An 18736-nucleotide genomic window follows, 5' to 3' on the forward strand; every position below is an offset into this window, starting at 1 on the left:
GAGCTCCCTGCCTCTACAAGCACAGAGATATTGTGGAGGAAGACCCAAGAACTGGGAGAGCTGAACTCTTGTTAAGACTTACACACTGAGATACCCTCAGAGATTGGACAGGTAAATTAAGTGTATAAAATGGCAAGGCCTTAGGAGATGAGCTGAACTGCAAGGCGTGGACATGCACCCCTCTGCCACCTCCTAAAGGCATTCAAAAACTTATACATATATGTATAAAGCATTGGCCTAGCTAAATAAAACACCTCTGAAAGAATTTGGCCTGTTTATCAAGAGGACATTTTCCACTGCTCGATTAAAAGATCCTTAAGCCTTTTTGACTTCTGTGTTCTGTGATGTTGTATATAAGAAAAGATGCACCTTTATCCATGGATCAAACATTTACCTTAACCTCTGTGGTAGGAGAAAGCAGAGTTCAACAGAAGTATGAAATATCATCTCCATTCCCTAGGAATTCAAAAACACTTTCAGGGTTAGGGATGTAGCTCAGTGTTGGGGTGCTTGCCTAGTAGGCATAAGGTCCCAGGTTCAATCCCTAGCACTGCAAGAAGAAAAAAGGTTGATTTGGACTGGGGTTGTGGCTTATGGTAGAACACTTGCCTGGCATGTGTGAGGCCCTGGGTTCCATTCTCAGCGCCGCATATAAATAAATAAAATAAAGGTCCATCAACAACTAAAAAATAATTTTTAAAAATTGTTTTAAATTAAGATATTGTCACTATATAGGGGTTCAAGGAGGTCTCTTTAGAGGCAAAAGAGATCTCTACTAGAAACATCCAGGTCCTAGACCATGTGGCAGAAAAGAATTTAAGGGAATTTCAGGGGGGTCAAGTTTTAGTAAAGAGAGGAAGAGCTTTATTAGCAAGTGAAAGGTGAAGGTCAACACTTTCAGAGCAGAATGCCAGCAATCTCAAGAGTGATATGCCCACTGGGCTTAAAGGGTACAAAATCAGGAGGAATACGTGTCATCAAAAAGCGCTGCATTTCACTCAGGATTGGAAATACTGCACAAAATTGTGTTTTCCATTAGGGGGTCTGGTCTGGTATGTAGGTTGCAGCTCACATCAGCATCTTGGCAGTTGATGATTGGCTGATTGGGTCAGAGCATAAGACACAAGCTTTCAAAGTTAATGGTCTCTTTCAATTGAGGTCTTCTTTTGTGCTGCATTCCAGAAAACGTATAGGGAGCTGAAAAGTTACCAAGTAATTTATGAGCTGTTTAGGCTTTTTTTTGGTCCTTTAAACTCCTTAGTCTGTCTCACAAGTTGTTTATGAGTTGTTTGTTCTATAGTTTAATGGTTATTTTTCCTTGAGGGACTCAGTGTTCTCTCTGTATCCCTAAATTTCTCTTCCTATGCTCACAGGAAGGCAACTAACAATGTCAGGCAGCAAGCCTGCATCCCAGGGGAAGCATTACTAAGCTTTGTCCAAATGGCTCCGAAAGGAGTTGCAGAAGGAGCAAGGCTTGAAAGGATGAATGTTCAAGTGACTGGACAGTAGCATTCTTAGATGGTAACAATACAAACAACAACCCCAGGGAAGAGAAGGGGCTCAGGCTTGGCTTCCTGTGAATCCCCCAATTTCTTCCCCATGTCTTAAAACTGGATTCCAGTCACCCATTCTGTTCTGAGATTCCTCCTCAGCCTCTGGAACTCTCCCTTATTAGAAACTAAAAGTTTTTGCAGGGCCCCAGTTCCCCTAGAGGGGCTCCATCTTCTGTCAGAGCCCTTAGAGTTCCCCCGGCATATGCCCAATCCACATCCCAGCTCTCTGCCCGTTGCAAACTTACCAGCATGTTAATTGGACTTCCTCTAGGACAGTTAACCTTGATGCTAAACCATTAAGGCAGATGAATTCAATGTTCAAGTGAAGAGGGTAACTCTGAAGACTTAATGATCAGAAATGATTTTGAATTTGTCCTTCAAAGTACATGCTGTTGCCTTTGAAGGTATACTGATTGCCATCAATAGCTAGCAGCTACTAATTGCCTACAACCAGCCAGAATCTGTGCTGAGCCAGCCAGGCAGGATCACACTTGCCTACTTAAGCAGCCTCTAAAGTGGGGTCCATTATTATCCCTTCTTTAGAGATGAGCAAACTGAGTCTCAGAGGGTTAAATAACATACTCAGCATCATACAGCATCATACAGCTGACAGAGGGGTGCAGATTCAAGCCCAAGTCCTCTGTCTGCAGAAACTGACTACAACCATCACAGTCATTAACCATTATAGAATACCACTTCCTGTTTTCATACTGTTCTTACGTATGTGTAAATACATATGCATGCAACTACCCAGAGTTATCTGCTCGCCTGTCAGTGAATATAAACTTGCTCTCCCATACAAAACACGTATTTGATGTTGAATTTGTGTCATTGGCTCTGCAAATTGTGCATGTTCACAACATGTGAATCACCTGGGTCACAACATGTGAATCACCACTAAAAAGAACAAAAGAAAAACCAATGCTGTACATTGCTGGTGGGACTGCAAATTGGTGCAACCATTATGGAAAGGAGTATGGAGATTCCTCAGAAAACTTAGAATGGAACTGCCATTTGCCTCAGGTATCCCACTTTTCAGTTTATACCCAAAGAACTTAAAATCAGCATACCATAGTGATGCAGCCAAGTCAATGTTTATAGCAACTTGATTCACAATAGTTAAACTATGGAGCCAACCTAGATACCCTTAAGTAGATGAATGGATAAAGAAAATGTGGTACGTATATTTGATGGAATATTACTCATCCTTAAAGAATGAAATTATGGCATTTGCTGGTAAATGGTTGGAACTGGAGAATATTATGCTAAGCAAAATAAACCAATTCCAAAAAACCAAAGACCAAATGTTTTCTCTAATAAGCAGATGCTAATTCACAATAAGGTGGTTGGGGTGGGGGGTGACAGGGAAGAATAGATTTACTTTAGGTAGAGGGGAGTGAAGGGAAGGGAGGGGATATGGGGATACAAAGGGTAGCAGAATGAAACAGACATTGTTACCTTATATACATATATGACTGCATGACTGATGTGATTCAACAACATATACAATCAGAAAAATGAGAATACCCCCTTTATATATGATATATCAAAATGCATAAATGCATTCTACTGTCATATATAAGTAATTTAAATTTTAAAAAAATGCTGCCTCACCTACCCCTACCCCCACAGAGATTTGGATTTGAATCTGATATTAGAATGCTCTAAGAGTTCCTCAGGTGATCCTAATGTGCTGGGAGGGCAAGAACACAGGTAGAACTAGTGACTGAGAGTGAAGGTGTAGCACTGCATTGTTACTGCAGGGTAGTTATGGTACTTGTGTAAGCCTTAGTCTTCTCACCTGTAAAATGGGAATTATAGAAGTGCATACATCATGGGGATCATATGAAGATTACCTTAAATGGAAGCCAAGGTATGTATGTAATAATGGTGAGGTTTCTGGTCCCACCCCTTAAAGCCCCCTTGATCCATAATGAAATTGAAGATTACAGTTTCCCAGGCAAAACACATTGGTTACATTAGAAAAATCTGTATTTCCTGTTTTCCGTTCATACTTCCTGAACCCACAGGGTGTAGGAGGGACTTGGGCATCACTGCTTAGCAACACAGAACGGTAGAGTATTGGTTGTTTCTGCCCGTGATCCTGGTGCAAAGGAGCTATGGCTCACTGTCTGCCCAGCATCACCAGAGAATATCACACCACCTATCATTAGCCCAGAAAAGATCAAAGGTCAACATTCAAAGTATGGTTTCTCCTGAATGTGTATCACTTTCACACTAAAGTCAGGTCAAAAGTTCATAAGTCAAACCATCTGTGAACAATTCAATGACTTTAAATATATTTATGGGGCAACCCTCACAACAGTCTGATTTTAGAACACTTTTATAATCTCAAAAAGATCTCTTATGCCCGTTTGTGGTCACAAAGAGACTTTGGCTGAGTGGTTGAAAGCCATTCATGAGTTGCTTTTGGCAGGACCTCTTTGCAGTAAGGATGCCGGGAGCCTGTAGGTCTGGGGAGCCATCACACAGAACCTGAGAAAAAAGCACAGCTGCAGAAGTCAGTCAAGAGACGGAGAGAAACCAAGTCTGGAGGTCACTCGGTAAGGTTCTGGTCAGACTGAACCTGACCTTTTAGCTACAGGAGCTAAGAAGTTCCCCTTTGTCTTCAGCCAATTTGACTTGGGTTTTCCATCTCTCACAGTGGCAAAAATCTCAGTGACTCCCAAATGTATTGATCAAATCCTAAGGACTAGAATTGAAACCTTTATTAGATACTCAGACAGCAGGATCCATCTCCAGATCTGTTGTCATTATAGAGTTATTTTATGACCATTGAAGCCATTTACAAATGAGGATTCAGCCTGCGGAGGTAAATTGGTTACCCAGGAAATACAGGAAAATCTGGAAAAGTCCTTGGTTTAGAGTTACCCTGAATTTCCCCCTCAAGTCATCACCATCATCCTCATTGCCATTACCACCTACTAAACAATGACTACGTGCCAGATCCTATGCTAAGTATTTTGCAAATATTACTTCATTTTAGCATTATAACTGCCCAACAGGATAGATACTGTTATTATTCCCGTTTCACAGAAGAGAAAACTGAGGTCTAAAGAGGTTAAGCAGTTTCACGAAGGTAATTTGTATGGCACTCTCAACCAGTGCACTGTGCCACCTCAAGTAAAAATTAACCAAACCTTAGCTTCTAATCAGAGTTCCATGGGTCTTTCATCCAGAGCTACTGCCTTTTCCAGAACTCTTATTTTGTTCATTATAAAAGTTAAAAGCAGGGGATATAGCTCAGTTGATAGAGTGTTTGCCTTGCAGGCACAAGGCCCTGGGTTCAATCCCTAGCATCACAAAGCAAAGGAAAAAAAGTTAAAAATTAACAGGAACCCCAACTCCTTTGCATATTTTAAGACTCCCCAATTACATACACAATTTATACCTGAATGATTTCCAAGAGTTCTAGACTTTTGTGCTTCTAGCAGCTTTGTTCTGCCCTTTTCAATACATAGCATAAGTGAGGTCTGATTGTGACAAGGCTTATTTTTAAGCCATTTTATGATAAAAAGCTAGATGATTGCACTGCCTTACTAATATTAACTGATCTTTATTATGACGTGATAATAATGGTAATATTATAATTTAATATGAAATTTCACATATCAGTTAACTGACCAAAAAAGTAAGATAAGTTAAATACTGAAACAAAATATACAGGTACTAAAAGTGACCCAAATCTGTCTTTGATTTTTTCGAAATCAACTGAAACACATGAAGGGCTTCAAAAGCTCTGAAACGCTACATGAATATATTGTCCTACATTCTTGTTATTTTTCTCAGTTGATCCTTCCCTAAGCCCTGTGGTTGAAGAGGGATTATCAGGAGAATAAGTACTGTTGTTTTTAAGGCAGTGCCATTGAAGGCTTTTGCTTTTATATAGAATGACATGGGTAAGTGGTCTTTTAGAAAATTCAGCAGATGGATATACAGGATGGTTGGGGGTGGGATGGGGACTGTGGGCAAGGAAAACAGCTGAGAAGACCACTCTTACAAAAACCTTAGACCTATTTTATTTAATAGAGGTGGTCTGCACAAGGACTTATGAGTGACTTGGGGCTGGAGTTGTAGCTCAACCCCAGGGGTGAGTAGAGCGCTTGCCTAGCATGTGTGAGGCACTGGGTTCGATCCTCAGACTACATAAAAATTAAAAAATAAAATAAAGGTATTGTGTTCATCTACAACTAAAAATATTAAAACAAAACCAAACAAAAAAAAAAGGAGTGACTTGGATCCAACTTTGTTCCAGGTTCTAACGTCAAATTCGATAGGTCATTAACAGGGCTCTAGACATAATTGAGCAAAAGAGAACAACAAGGAACTGTGGAAAACAATAGTCTGATCATGCCAGAGGGTTGGAGTGGGGGATTGGAGAAACCAATGATTTCTGGCAAATGATTTGGCATTCCTGCTCATTCCTCAGATAAGGCAGGTTGCCTAGAGCAAACCCTCTGCCAGAGATGTTTTGCTGCAGAAGGTAGTTTTATCTTTAAAACTTCCAGCTTTATCTTTAAAACTCTTATGAAGTGCATGCCCAGTAACCCATGTTACTCAGGAGGCTGAGGCAGGAGGAACTCAAGTTGAAGGCCAGCCTCAGCAACTTAGTGATATCCTGTCTCAAAATAAAAAGAAAGGAACTGAGGATGTAGTTCAGTGAATGAGGCCCTAAGTTTAACCCCTCAGTACCACAGGCCAAAAGAACAAAACAACAACAACAACAAAAAAAAAAACTTGTGAAATTTGTATTTCATTCTCTAAGAAATGGTGTAATGATGTGCCTACCTTGGGATTACATGAGAATTGGAGAAGGAGAGGCTCTGAAACAGACAGGATATTAAGGTGTCATGCATGTAATTGTCCCTCAGCATTCACAGGGATTGGTTCTTCCCACCAAGAATACCAAAATTTTAGGATGTTCAAGTCTTTTTTTATAAAATGACATCATATGTGCATAGAACCTACACACATTCTCTGTTGTGAATCATCTTTCCTGTATTTTAAATTATCTCCAAAGTACCTGATAGCTAATACAAATGCTCTGTAAATAGTTGTCGTACTGTATTATTTAGGGAATAATGATGAGAAGAATATGTACTGTACATATTCAGGATATCTGTAATTATTTTCAATCCTTGGTTGACTCCTCAGATGAGGAACCCATGGATATGGAAAGTGGATTGTGACTGCAGATTTCTTCCACCTTTGTGTCCAACAGTTTGTTGCTCATTCATGCTGCAAGAGGGGAAAAAAAGAACAGACCAAAATTTTCATTCACCATCAGATTTATTCCAAGTTAGAAATAGAAAACCTGATTGGAGCCCCGTTTCTGCCACTTAGGAGTTATTTTAGTTATGTTTGAATGTCAGGTAGACAATGGATCATTTTTTACCGTAAGTACAGACTTTTTGGTTACTGTAATTTGTTTTTGTATCACCTAATAAAGCAAATGATAAGACAGATGCTTAGGGTCAGAGAGTGGACCTTGAAACTGACCCAGATTGAGGAATCAGACAGATATTCTTGGTTTGAATCTCAGTTCTGACTATGATCTGAGAATATTGCTTAACTTCACTGGACTCCATAATTATGGTACCTGCTCTGTGGAGGTACTGGAAGTATTTGAGATAATATAGGTATGATGCCCAGGTCTTAGCAGATATTTATTAATGTTTAGCTATTGTTACTACAGTTGATCTGATCAGTGGGTGGAAGAAGAAATTCAGTGTCAATGAGATCTTCATTAACTACACTGTCAGTATATTGGTACTCTGAAATAACCAATGTTATAGTTAATAGTTCTAGGAAAAGCTGGGCGAAGGTTGAATGAACGCTGACCTTCTATCAAACAATACCTCTGTGTCTGGGTGAACAAAACCATACTAAAAATTAATATATTATCCAGAATAAATAAATGAAGGAAGTCTTTCATTCATTGTGAAATTTCATTTGCTTAACTGACTTCTTCTGATGTCAAAGATAAATATTTGCTCAGGGTTTATAGGGTCACTGTACAGAGAGACGGGCCATTATGTGGGCAATGAAAATACACCAAACCTGACCTGATTTTTCTCTCTTCTAGGTTAAAAGCATCTTCTGTTTCCAGAGTTTTTGTTGTTTCTAGACATTTTTTTAGTACATCTCCCCCAGATCAAAAAAATAGACAAACATGGAATCACATGTAAAATGTTCATTAAAAGGAAACAATTCTCTCCAGAAACATCTATTTAGATAAAATCTTCAGATAACTTCATTAGCAAATTTAAGGATGTACGGGTAGATAATAAATCAATAATTCAATCTTCAACTAAGTCACTCTGATACCAAAATATTTTAGGCAACTTATGGTTATGTCAGGGATTACTCAACAATTTTTTTTTTGTGGCACACATAATATGTACCAAGCACTGTTGTTAAGTGCTAGGGACCATCAGTGAACAAAACAGAACCAAATCCCTGCCCTTTGTGGAACTTGATTATGGCATAGAAAGACAAATATAAACAGGCTAACTGAATAAATTAGGAGATGAATGGTGGTAAGTGCTATAGGAAGAGAAGAGAGGAAGCAAGATGGAACTATGGGAAGGGCCGGAATGCTAGTTTTAAATAACATAGTGACAGTATCCTCTCTGGGAAGGTGACATTTGAGAACAGGAGGGGAAGGAAAGTGTCATGCTGATCTGGGAGAAGGCAAGGGTAGTATCAGCACAAATGATCCAAGGCAGGAGGATGCCTGGGGCATTCCAAGAATAGTCAGGGGGGCAGGTTGGCTGGAGATGAGGGGGTGAGAGCAAAAGGAAGATGGAGTAATTACCGATGTCAGAATAATCTCATTGGTAAAGGACTCCAGGATCCTGATGTCCAGTGTGAATTCCAGTTTATTTAATCTATGACTGTAGAGCAATTCTAAACTACTTGCATGGAATGGTTTTCAACTTGCAAAGCATGGATAGGTTAAAAATTTATTTCAAAAACTATGACCAGAGGGAATCAGCATGGCTTAGTGATAGCGTATGTGCGGATATGGATAGCTCTGAATTCATATTCTGATTTCCTTTCTTATTAGATATCGATCCTTGGCAGATAACTTAACCTCTGTGCTTCAAGTTCCATCTCAGTGAAATGAGACGAAAAAAGAGCGTCCTTTAGCATTATGAGGATTGTATGTCAAATATTTAGCACAGCACTTGGCACTTTGGTGGGAGGATTGCAAGTTCAAAGCCGGTCTCAGCAACTTAGCAAGACCCTCAGCAAATTAGTGTGACCCTGCCTCAAAGTTTAAAAAAAAAAAAAAAAAGATCTTAGCATCTATATTGGCTGTATCGCATTCTACCCTATTGCTGTGTCAGATCATCTCAAACATTCCCTGTTGTAAGACATTAGGATTACTTCCAGTTTTTCAAAATATCAAGTGTCACAGTAAAAATAATGTAAATTAGGTGGGCAACACACTGAGAGTTAAATAGACTAGGTCCCTTAGATTCGTAAAAGACAGACAACAAGTAGAACCAAGTTCTCCTAAAGTAAACACAACATGTAGAAGTAAGTTCTCCTAAAGTACACAAACTATGAATAAATATTGAATACATACAAGGGTTAGATAAGTGAATGACCTTTCAAATAACCTACAGCAGCCAGTGAAAAGAACTAAGGGGGACTTATTTATTTAGACAATAATAGCTCTTTCAAATTTCTCTGTTTCCTAGAGAAATATAGGCGTGACAGTAGACAATAAAACCTTGTACAAATTCTATAAATAATTGCCTTGACTCTAAGGGTCACAGCAGAATCTCATAGAGGGTTCCCCTGAACTTAAGTCATTGTCCCCAGCAATGAGTTTTTGCCCCCTCTCTCTCTTTCCCTTCCCTCACTGTGCTTTGTCAGACTACAATCATGGCTGGAAGAGAAAAAAATGACTGGCCCTTCTTTGTTCAAATTCAGCACTATTTTATACATACCGGATCTTGTTTGAATGCAACACTCATGAGAAGGCTGCCAGGTAACCAGATCCTAGGAGCAGAGAGCCATCCTTCCTACCACTTCGTTTCTCCAGACTGCCTGGTTCTGGTGCTCGGCCTTTAATTTTACCTACAAGGCTTTCTGACAAGGTTTTTGAGGACCACCAGGTAAGCATGCCATCTTTAACATTCTAAAACAATTGATGATTTAACACAGGTACACTAAATACATCAAGGAGTATTATACATGACTAATTCTAGAACTCAATTTAGGCCCAAGCCCACAAATCTGTTGAACCAGATGCAGTCTTGCCACTAGGCAGAGGGTTGGGGGAGTTAACTCCAATTTAGTGACAAGACAGGTTTTACTGCCATCAGCTTCCTTACTAGGTTTCAGCTGGGATAATCCTCAGTTGAATGTGGAGCAGCCTGCTCTCCTCCTCTCAAGGACCCTATCTCCCAGGGAGACTGCTCCTTCCCCCAGCTACCTTTAGCTAAACTAGGAGAACCTTTGTTTTAAAAGTTTGATGAAAATGCTGAGTCTCAAAAGATGACTGGGTTGAGTGTAAACTACTAGGTTAAATTGTCACCCTATGAGGTCAAGGCCAAAAGGTCACTGGGTCAGGGTTTCTTTGCCAAGGGAAAGCTTCAGTGACCATGACTCAGTACAAAGTTATCATCGCTGATGTAATTAAAAACAAAAACCCAAAACAATAGCAGCCACCTAATGCCTACACTGTCCCAGCTGAAAGTGATCACTGTGAGTCCTGGCTCTGCTCTCCAGAAACCTGGATTCTAACCTTTTCACCTGTTAGCACCATGCTTCCTTCTGCACTACAAAGTGTAGATTCTAATCCATGAATACCTTACAGGAGAAATTGACTCAGGAAATGCTCTTGGTATAATGCCATGCACAAAAGTAAGTGCTCAGGGACTTGGGAGGATGAAGCAGGAGGATCATGAGTTCAAAGTCAGCTTCAGTGACTTAACCAGGCTCTAAGTAACTTAGTGAGACCCTGTCTCAAAATTTTAAAAGGGCTGGCGATGTGGCTCAGTGATTAGGCACCCCTAGGTTCAATCCCAGCTACCTAAAAAAAAAAAAAAAAAAAGGGGGTCTCAATAAGTGTTAGCAATTATTAAAATTATATTCTTTTTTTTTGGGGGGGTGGAACCAGGGATTTTGTATTTTTAATCTAGAGACAGGGTCTCACTGAGTTGCTTAGCATCTCGTTTTTGCTGAGGCTGGCTTTGAACACATAATCCTCCTGCCTCAGCCTCCTGAGTCTCTGGGATTATAGGTGTGCCACTTCAGCCAGCTATATTCTTGTTTTAATTGCAAAAACACTTCATACCTCTTTTGAACGGAACTCTGTTAGTGTTACAGATGTGTGTATGAATTATGCACACATATATTATCTCCCTAAAGTCAAACTGTTAGTATTACACACACACCTCCCTAAGGGACCAGTAGTTTCTTGGGATTATTCATCTTTGTGTCCTTTATAAAACCTCACCCAACACTGTAGGCTGAGTAGGCACTTAATAAATATTTTGCAAATAAGTAAATATTCTAAATAAAATGAGTTTTCAGGTACAAGCTTGTAAACCTAATCCCTCTACTCAGGATCCTAGCAGAATGTCATACACCTTTTGAATGCTCTATAAATATTTTATAGCCACCATAATATAATGATTATAATTATGAATAAAGATTACTCTTAGCTCGAATTTCCTGAATGGGGGTTATGTACAACAGCAACATTGAAAATGTTCACATAGGGCTCTAGCCAAACACAAACTGAACCCTAATTTACTTTTTTAAAATAAAAGTAAATGAATCCATGTGTCTTTTACCTTTCTAACAGTTGTTTCCAGCAGCTATGGGCTTGGGGTTATTATCATACCACAGATTGTAATAAAATAGGCCACTTTTTCTTTCTACATTTAGATAATAATTCTCTGACTTCTTTTCTGATGAAGTCAGCAACTGGATTATTTTCCATTCATTTCCTAAGCTTTGTAATGCTGTGACTAAGAGGCAAACCAACTAATGCAATCTGAGTTAGGAGCTTTGGGATACAGAAAGGAGCAGAGCAGGCCATGAAGGCCACTCCCTTCTGCTTTCTCTATTTTGGCTTTCTCCAAACAAGGGAGTCTCAAAGCCCTGTTTTGGGAGAGGAAATCACAGAACCACGAGCTATAGGTGAGTCTACCACATTGTGATTCACAGATCTAATTTTGAAATGTTAATGTTAATTTTTAAATGTTCTTTTGAAAAAAAGTATCCTTAGTGGTAGTAAGACCTTGGGCAAAGGTGAGGGAACATAGTTTCCATTAGGAAATCTAGAGCCTCTGAGGACTTCCTGCATTGGAAAAGGATCTGTGAGTGGTGACTCCAACTGTCCCAAAGTTTACCACTTCTCTGAGGAGACTTACTTTTCTTCTTGTGTGCACATGATTTCCTTACACACACACCTTGCCACCATGACTTCCTTTTAATATTCAAGACACAATCCCTTCTTTTATAGCCATGCAAAATACTTCTGTGTTATAAAAACTCTCCTTCCCCCAGCCAAAAACAAACAAAACAAAACAAAAAGAACCCTCAGTTATAACTGTGGGTATATTACCTTTTTAAAAAAGTGAAATGAAGCAGCATATAAAGAAGAAAATTACTTTCAGGGCCTGCCCCAATTCCACCTGTCCCAACGATCTGATTTAACTTTCGTAACCTCTTGCCTGGGTGTCTTCCTCACTCTCTCCTGACTTATCTCCTTGCTGCCATCTACCCTCTTAGGCCTACACAGGACACTAAAGCAATGGATTCCTACCGGCAGCATACCCAAGGCCCATTCTGGTTCAACTTCCTCTGGGAAGTTTGATCTTTATTGCAGCTTGATGTAAAGAGGCACAGTAGGTATTTGTTTCCATTTTATAGACAAGGAACTTAAGGCTCAGGGAGGTTGATGAGTTGGTTGCTGTTATTTATACACAATTTCTAGTATACAGCAGATGACTGATTATATTACAGGAAGTTGCATTACTCTAACGAGCTGGTTGGGAGTATGGCTAAGAACCAGGGCAGATGCTGCTTGCAAAAAAACTTGCATTCATATTTACTATTAATATGTTGGATTAGTTTAACTGAATCCTGGGAAAATGGGTATAGGAAACACTGGTCTTGTGGAAAGGGAGAAAGAGAGGAAGAGTCTGAACATGGTTCTTACTCTGGATTGCAGACACCATTTGGTGTCTTCTACTCTGGACTGCAGACACCATTTGGTGTCTTCTAACCCTATGCTGATGGAGACTTTTAAGGACAAATATGAACTTTGTATTAACTCATGTTCAACTACAGAAACTATAATGATGAAACTTTATTTGTTCCAAATTGGAATTTGAAATAGGATAACAGTAGTGTGGAAGAAAATTTTTAAAATGAAACTACTTTCTCATAAAAGGAAAAAGTTGAGGAAATTTTACTAAGCTATTTGGTTTTTTTTTTTTTTTTTTTGTGGTATGGGAGAAATTAAATCCAGGGTCTCATGCATGGTAGGCAAGTGCTGTACCACTGAACTACATCCCTAGCACACTAAGCTATTAAAACTTAAAGTCAGAAACTATAGAAAATGTTGAAGAATCTTTCACAGAGGAGCCAAGTGAAGTACAGCTCACCTTTGGACAACACAGGGTGAAGGACACCTTCCCACTGTATAGTTGAAAATCTCCATGTAATTTTTGACTCCCCAACAACTTGATTATGGATTGCCTGCTGTAGACTTGCTGTTACTGACAATATAATCACCACATACTTTATGATGTGTAGTATATATGGTGAAAAATTCGTGAGAACAAGAGATCATTTTTTACTGCAGATTGCAATTTATTGGAGAGTTAAACTGCTCACACAAAGGTGATTCGTATTCCCTGGAGTTTTCAATGGATACTCTCAATGTTTACACTCATTGCAATAGCAACAGCAGTAGCACTGTATGTATACTACAGCTAATTTCATGCAATTATGATTTAATACTGCTTTTAAAAAATATTTTTTCGTTGTCAATCAATGGCCATATATATATATATATATATATTTTTTTTTTTTTTTTTTTTTTTTGCTAAGAATCCAACCCACTGTCTCATACATGCTAAGCAAGTGCTCCACTACTGAGCCACAACCCCAGCCCCTTAATATGGCTTCTTTACATTTGTTTACAGTTCTCTGGACTGCTAACGGCCCCATGTATGATCTCTGTTTGTGTGTTTTCATAAATTTTAACTTTCTGTAACATATTTTTGTATATTTTATGGTAGTAAAATAACGTAGACTTCTATCTCTATATATTTTATGCATTTATGATATGCCAAAATTTTTCTTTTGCTATTTCTAGGCTATGCAGGGTTAGTTTATCAAGCAAGTTTTTTCAATTTGTTGCAAATCTCCAAAGACAAATAAATAAATCCATGTAGAAGCTGATTATGTTCTTTAAGGATTGATTGTATTTCCATGTCCTGAGTTCCTCCTTCTTTCCTTCAATACTATACATTTGTGTAAATGAACCCTCTCAAAGTAGGAAAATTGAATAGTGACAGTGGAACTTCCAAAAAGCCCTGATGAATTTTTTTTTCTTTTGTGGCACTGGAATTAAAGCTAGGAGTGCTGTAGCACTGAGCTATATTACCCACCCTTTCTAAATTTTATTTTGAGACAGGGTCTTGTTAAATTGCCAGGCTGGCTTCGAACTTGTAAACCTCCTTCCTCAGTCTCCCAAATAGCTGGAATGACAGGTATTCACCACCTTGTCCAGCCCTACTGAATACTTGATATCTTGTTTACTGGCAATGGAAAGGTTACAACATAAGACTATACAAAAAGAGAGGCCAAGACTACAAACTTCCTAAACTCCAGCAGTTACCAAACCACCCTCTTACTCAAAAGCTACACTGAGAGTGAGATAGCCAAAACTATCTGATTTGTTGAGACTTCAGACACTTTGCATAGATAAAAGTTGAGAAAAAAAAAGAAAGAAAAAAAAAAAAAGTCTGGTTCCTGCAGTCTTGATTAAAATGGAATTAATTAGAGCAGAGATGGCAAATATCAATGGAATTCTAGACCCCCATCTCTAAAAAGTCCATCATCCACTAAACAAGTGATTGCAATTTATTATTCTAAGATCCCAGCCTGATGTGGGGGTATAGGCCTATAATCCCTGCAACTTGGGAGACTGAGGCAAGAGGATTACAAGTTGTCAGCCAGGGCAATGTTTTGGGAGTACTGGGGATTGAACTCAGGGGCACTCAACCATTGAACCATATCTCCAGCCCTATTTTGTATTTTATTTAAAGAAAAGGTCTCACTGGGCAATTTAGAAAGACCATGTCTTAAAATAAAAAATAAAAAAGGGCTAGGGATGTAACTCAGTGGTAGAGTATCTTAGGGTTCAATCCCCAGTACCAGGGGGAAAAACAAAGAAAGAAAAAAAAAATCTCCAAAGTTCCATTTTTAAATCCATGCTAAGAACTCTCAACTAAGCCAATTACTGCCCAAACAACTCAACTACTGGTTATATGACCTCAACAAGATGTCTACCACCAACCTCCAATACCAGTTTAATTTGTAACTTTCTGGTTTTTGTTTTGTTTTGTTTTTTGTTTTTCCTGAAAATCAGAGGGAAGAAATCAAGGAACTCAACAAAAAAGAAACTTTACCAAAAAAAGAGTTGTATTGAATAGACTATCCCATACTCAGAAGCTAAAGCTTTTGCCTTCATTTATACTTAAGGATAAATGTTAGATTTTCAGCTGGGTACAGTGGTAGGTGCCTGTAATTCCAGGCAAGTGAAGTACAGCAATAAATGGTATAACAGGGGAAGGCAGCTACTGATACACATTACAATATGGATAAACCTTGCATTTATTAAGATGCCAGACTAAAAGACCATGCATTGTTTCTTTTTGGGGGGCAGGGGGGTACTGGGAATTAAACACGGGGTCTCTAACTTGCTAGGAAAGCACTCAACAACTGTGCTACATTCCTAGCCCTTATTGTTTATGTTTATATGAAATGTCAGAATAGGCAAATTCATGGAGCAAATTTAGTAGTTGTCAGGAGCTGAGAGGGTGGAATGGAGATTAAAAAAAAAAAAAAAAAAAAAAAAAAAAAAAAAAAACCTCTAATGGATATGGGGTTTTATTAGGACAATGAAATCGCTTTGGAATTAGCAGTGATGGTTTCTAACTTTATGACTATAGTCTAAAAATCACTGATTTGTACACCCCCTCCCCAAAAGATGGAGATTATACACAGGGCACTCTCCCACTAAGTTACATCCCCAGCCCTTTTTTATTTTGAGGCAGGGACTTCCTAAATTGCAGTTTGGTCTTGAACTTGTGACCCTCCTGCTTCAGCCTCCCGGGTAGCTGGAATTACAGGCACCGCCATGCCTGACAAAATTGTGCACTTAAAAGTAAATTCTATAGTGTGTGAATTGTATGTTAATTTAAGAAAGAATAAATTCAAAATAAGAATTTTGAACATATACTAAAAATTCAAACTTTGCCATATTTTATTGATTAGGTTTGCCTCATTTTGAGGGCCTATAAAATGTTTATTGACAAAAAGTAAAGGAGGATCAATAAAGCAGAGGTCAAGGCTGGGAATTCTGGGGATGAAGGATACTTTTAAAATGCAGGAACCCCTCTGCTTCAGATCTCTCACCTCTTATCACAATGGGAATATTAACCTTTTCATGAAATCATGGATAATTGTCAGAGAGGAATTTTAAAGAACATCCAGTGTCCGAAATGCCCTATTTTACAAATGAAGAAACCGAGGCCCAGGAGTCTGCTTGCTGTTACCCAGAGAGCTGGCAATGAGGCTGAGAATCAGAGAGAGTTCCCGTCTTTGGGCTGCCTTTAACAGTTAAGGTCCATCAGTTTCAGGAATGTGCAGGTGTGCTTTGCGGAGAAATGTAAGGAAGAATTCACAGCCTTCTCTCCCCAGAGGACAGCACTTAGCCACGTGAGATTTCGTGACTTCCCTTTAACACACTTGCAAAAAAGATTGTGGCTTGTGTAAGGCCCGTTGTGTGCATCCCATCGGGGAGGGCTCAGGAGGAGGAGCATCCCATTAAGAGAACCAGTGGTAGGAGAGTTGGCAAGTACGTCCTGGTCCCGGGTCCTCCTTCACCCAAACTCTTCTTTCCTCTTGGACCTACTGCTATTGCTTGGAATAAAGCGTTTGCACTGAACAGACTTGTTAGTTCAGTCCCAAATTCTGGAGGTAAGCCCCACTGTCTTCTTTGGGAGTCTTCCGAACAGAACACCTGCACCCTTCAGGCTGGGAAGACTCCCATCCGCTGAGGACTTGGTGCCGCGGTGGAGCTGCAGTGAATGCAGGCACCGAGGACACCTGATAGCGGGAAACTTCTGGCCGCCCCAGCCCGGGGCCAGAAAATAATTTCTTAGCTGCATGTTGGGAGAAGGCACTAGCCAAGATTATTAACCGTGTCATCCTGGCGCGTCCAGCTCCTCTCCCTGCTAGGGATAATAAACCTAAGGGTCTTACTGGGGGAATGGATTCCGTTCTCTCGGGGCTGGTGATGTAAACGCAGGTGGGTAGAAAAAGTGAGAAGCAGAGGGAGCAGGTGGGCCTGAAGCTGGGAGGTGTGCTAAGATACCTCGAGGGCCCGGTAAGTCTCAGCAGCGCGCAGGCGCACTGGGGCCCGCCCGCCGGCCGGCCGGCTCCGCGGCTACAAAGGCAGCGCCCTCCAAAGTCCGATTTCCTCGGCTCTGAGCGAGGCTCCCGAGGTTCCAACTGGCCGGCGTGTCCCTCCTGCTCCGCTCCCGGGCGCAGCCAGAGTTGTTCCCCACTTAGTGTCTGAGGCTTGTGGCCTTTCTGGTTTCTCCGCCCTCGCAGCGGCTGCGGTGCCTGACGGCTGCGGCGCGTTCAGGGGTTTAATTCTGGCGCTGCCAGGCGGAGCCGACTCCGCCCCTCCGTCCCGCCTCCTCCCCGAGCTCCGGGAGCCGCGGCGGAGCAAGCAAGTGAGCGAGTGGCCAGCCCAGCGCGGCAGGTTGGGAGGAGCGGCTGGAGGTGAGTGGTGCCGGGGGTTGCGCTGCACCCCCTTCCCTGGCAGGTTTGGCCTGGGGCGTCCAGGCTCCGACCCCTGCTCGGGGCGGCCTCCGCGCCGAGCCGGGCAAACTTGGCGCGCGCCCGGGGCGCACGGCGGCGGTGGCGGAGGACAGCCCCGCGATCTCCCGCTCGCCGGGGTTACTCTGGCGGCCTCAGGACGGCCTTATGGAAGGGGAGGGTCCAAGAGGTGGCTTCGGCTCTGGGGCCGCCCCAGTTTGGCTGGCCCTGCGGCGGCGGAGTTTGGTGGGTCTAGAAGAAGGAGCGCAGCGCCCTGGACTCTGGGAAGCGGGAAAGTACTTGCCGGGCGGGTGGGCGGGAGGGTGCCGGCGCCTCCCGACCCCAACCCGGGAGCGCTGGCCTTAGGGTGCCTCTGGGCCTTGTATTAGCCCGAGGTAGGTTGAGGCACCCCTCTATGAGGCTAATCTCCATTTAGGTCCACGAGCAACTCCGCAGGAGAAGCGGCGGTCAAGACCCCTTTATCTTCTGTCCTAGAGCGGCAGGTGGCCTAGGGTCGCCCTCAGCCGACTCCGAGATGGCTCCGGCCAGGAGGTGGGGGAGGGGCGTGGGCTCTGCGGTGCTCGGCCCTTCGTCCCTTGGCCGACAGCCCATCGCAGCCTGGGTTTCTGGAGGATTTGTGGTGTCAGGGCGAGGGAGCGTGTGCAGGAGTCCTTAAGCGGACTTGGTCTCTGAGCACCCCCCTCTTCCTTGTCACTTCGGCAAATACTCGAGGAGCTGCGTGCACACAGCAGCCCCCTTTCCTTGATTGTTCTTCCTCTTTTATCTGGGCCCCCCTGGAATTTGCAGAGGCAACTTTTTGTGGTCAGTCTTTCAGGTCAGCAAGAGCGGTGCTGCCCCAAGGATGACCAGGTGAAGGCCTTGGTGGTGCTAGCATTAACAACCCATGGCGTCTTCCAGCGCTTGCTTTTTATACGTCCTCTCTAAGGAGGGTAGCTCATCTTAATGAATTATCACACTAGACTGAGGGCGCTAAAACTAACAAGGTTAATCATTCAGATCTATAATCATTCAGTTCCTTGTCCCAACTTCATGCCCCCACCTCTTGTGCTGAA

The 18736-nt window shown here is 41.5% G+C and overlaps 1 protein-coding gene across 2 annotated transcripts in view; it reads left to right on the forward strand.

Annotated features, from left to right (window-relative positions):
• The first annotated feature begins 17479 nt into the window (after positions 1 to 17479).
• KANK1 (KN motif and ankyrin repeat domains 1) overlaps positions 17480 to 18736 on the forward strand; it is a 205286-nt gene continuing 204029 nt past the window's right edge. For both annotated transcript variants that reach the window (XM_079112018.1, XM_079112023.1), the window contains exon 1: positions 17480 to 17627. The gene's annotated coding sequence lies outside the window, so the exon portion shown is untranslated. The remainder of the gene's footprint in view (positions 17628 to 18736) is intronic.

Source organism: Sciurus vulgaris (genome assembly GCF_902686455.1).
Source record: "Sciurus vulgaris genome assembly, chromosome: 15".
Taxonomy (NCBI): Eukaryota; Metazoa; Chordata; class Mammalia; order Rodentia; family Sciuridae; genus Sciurus; species Sciurus vulgaris.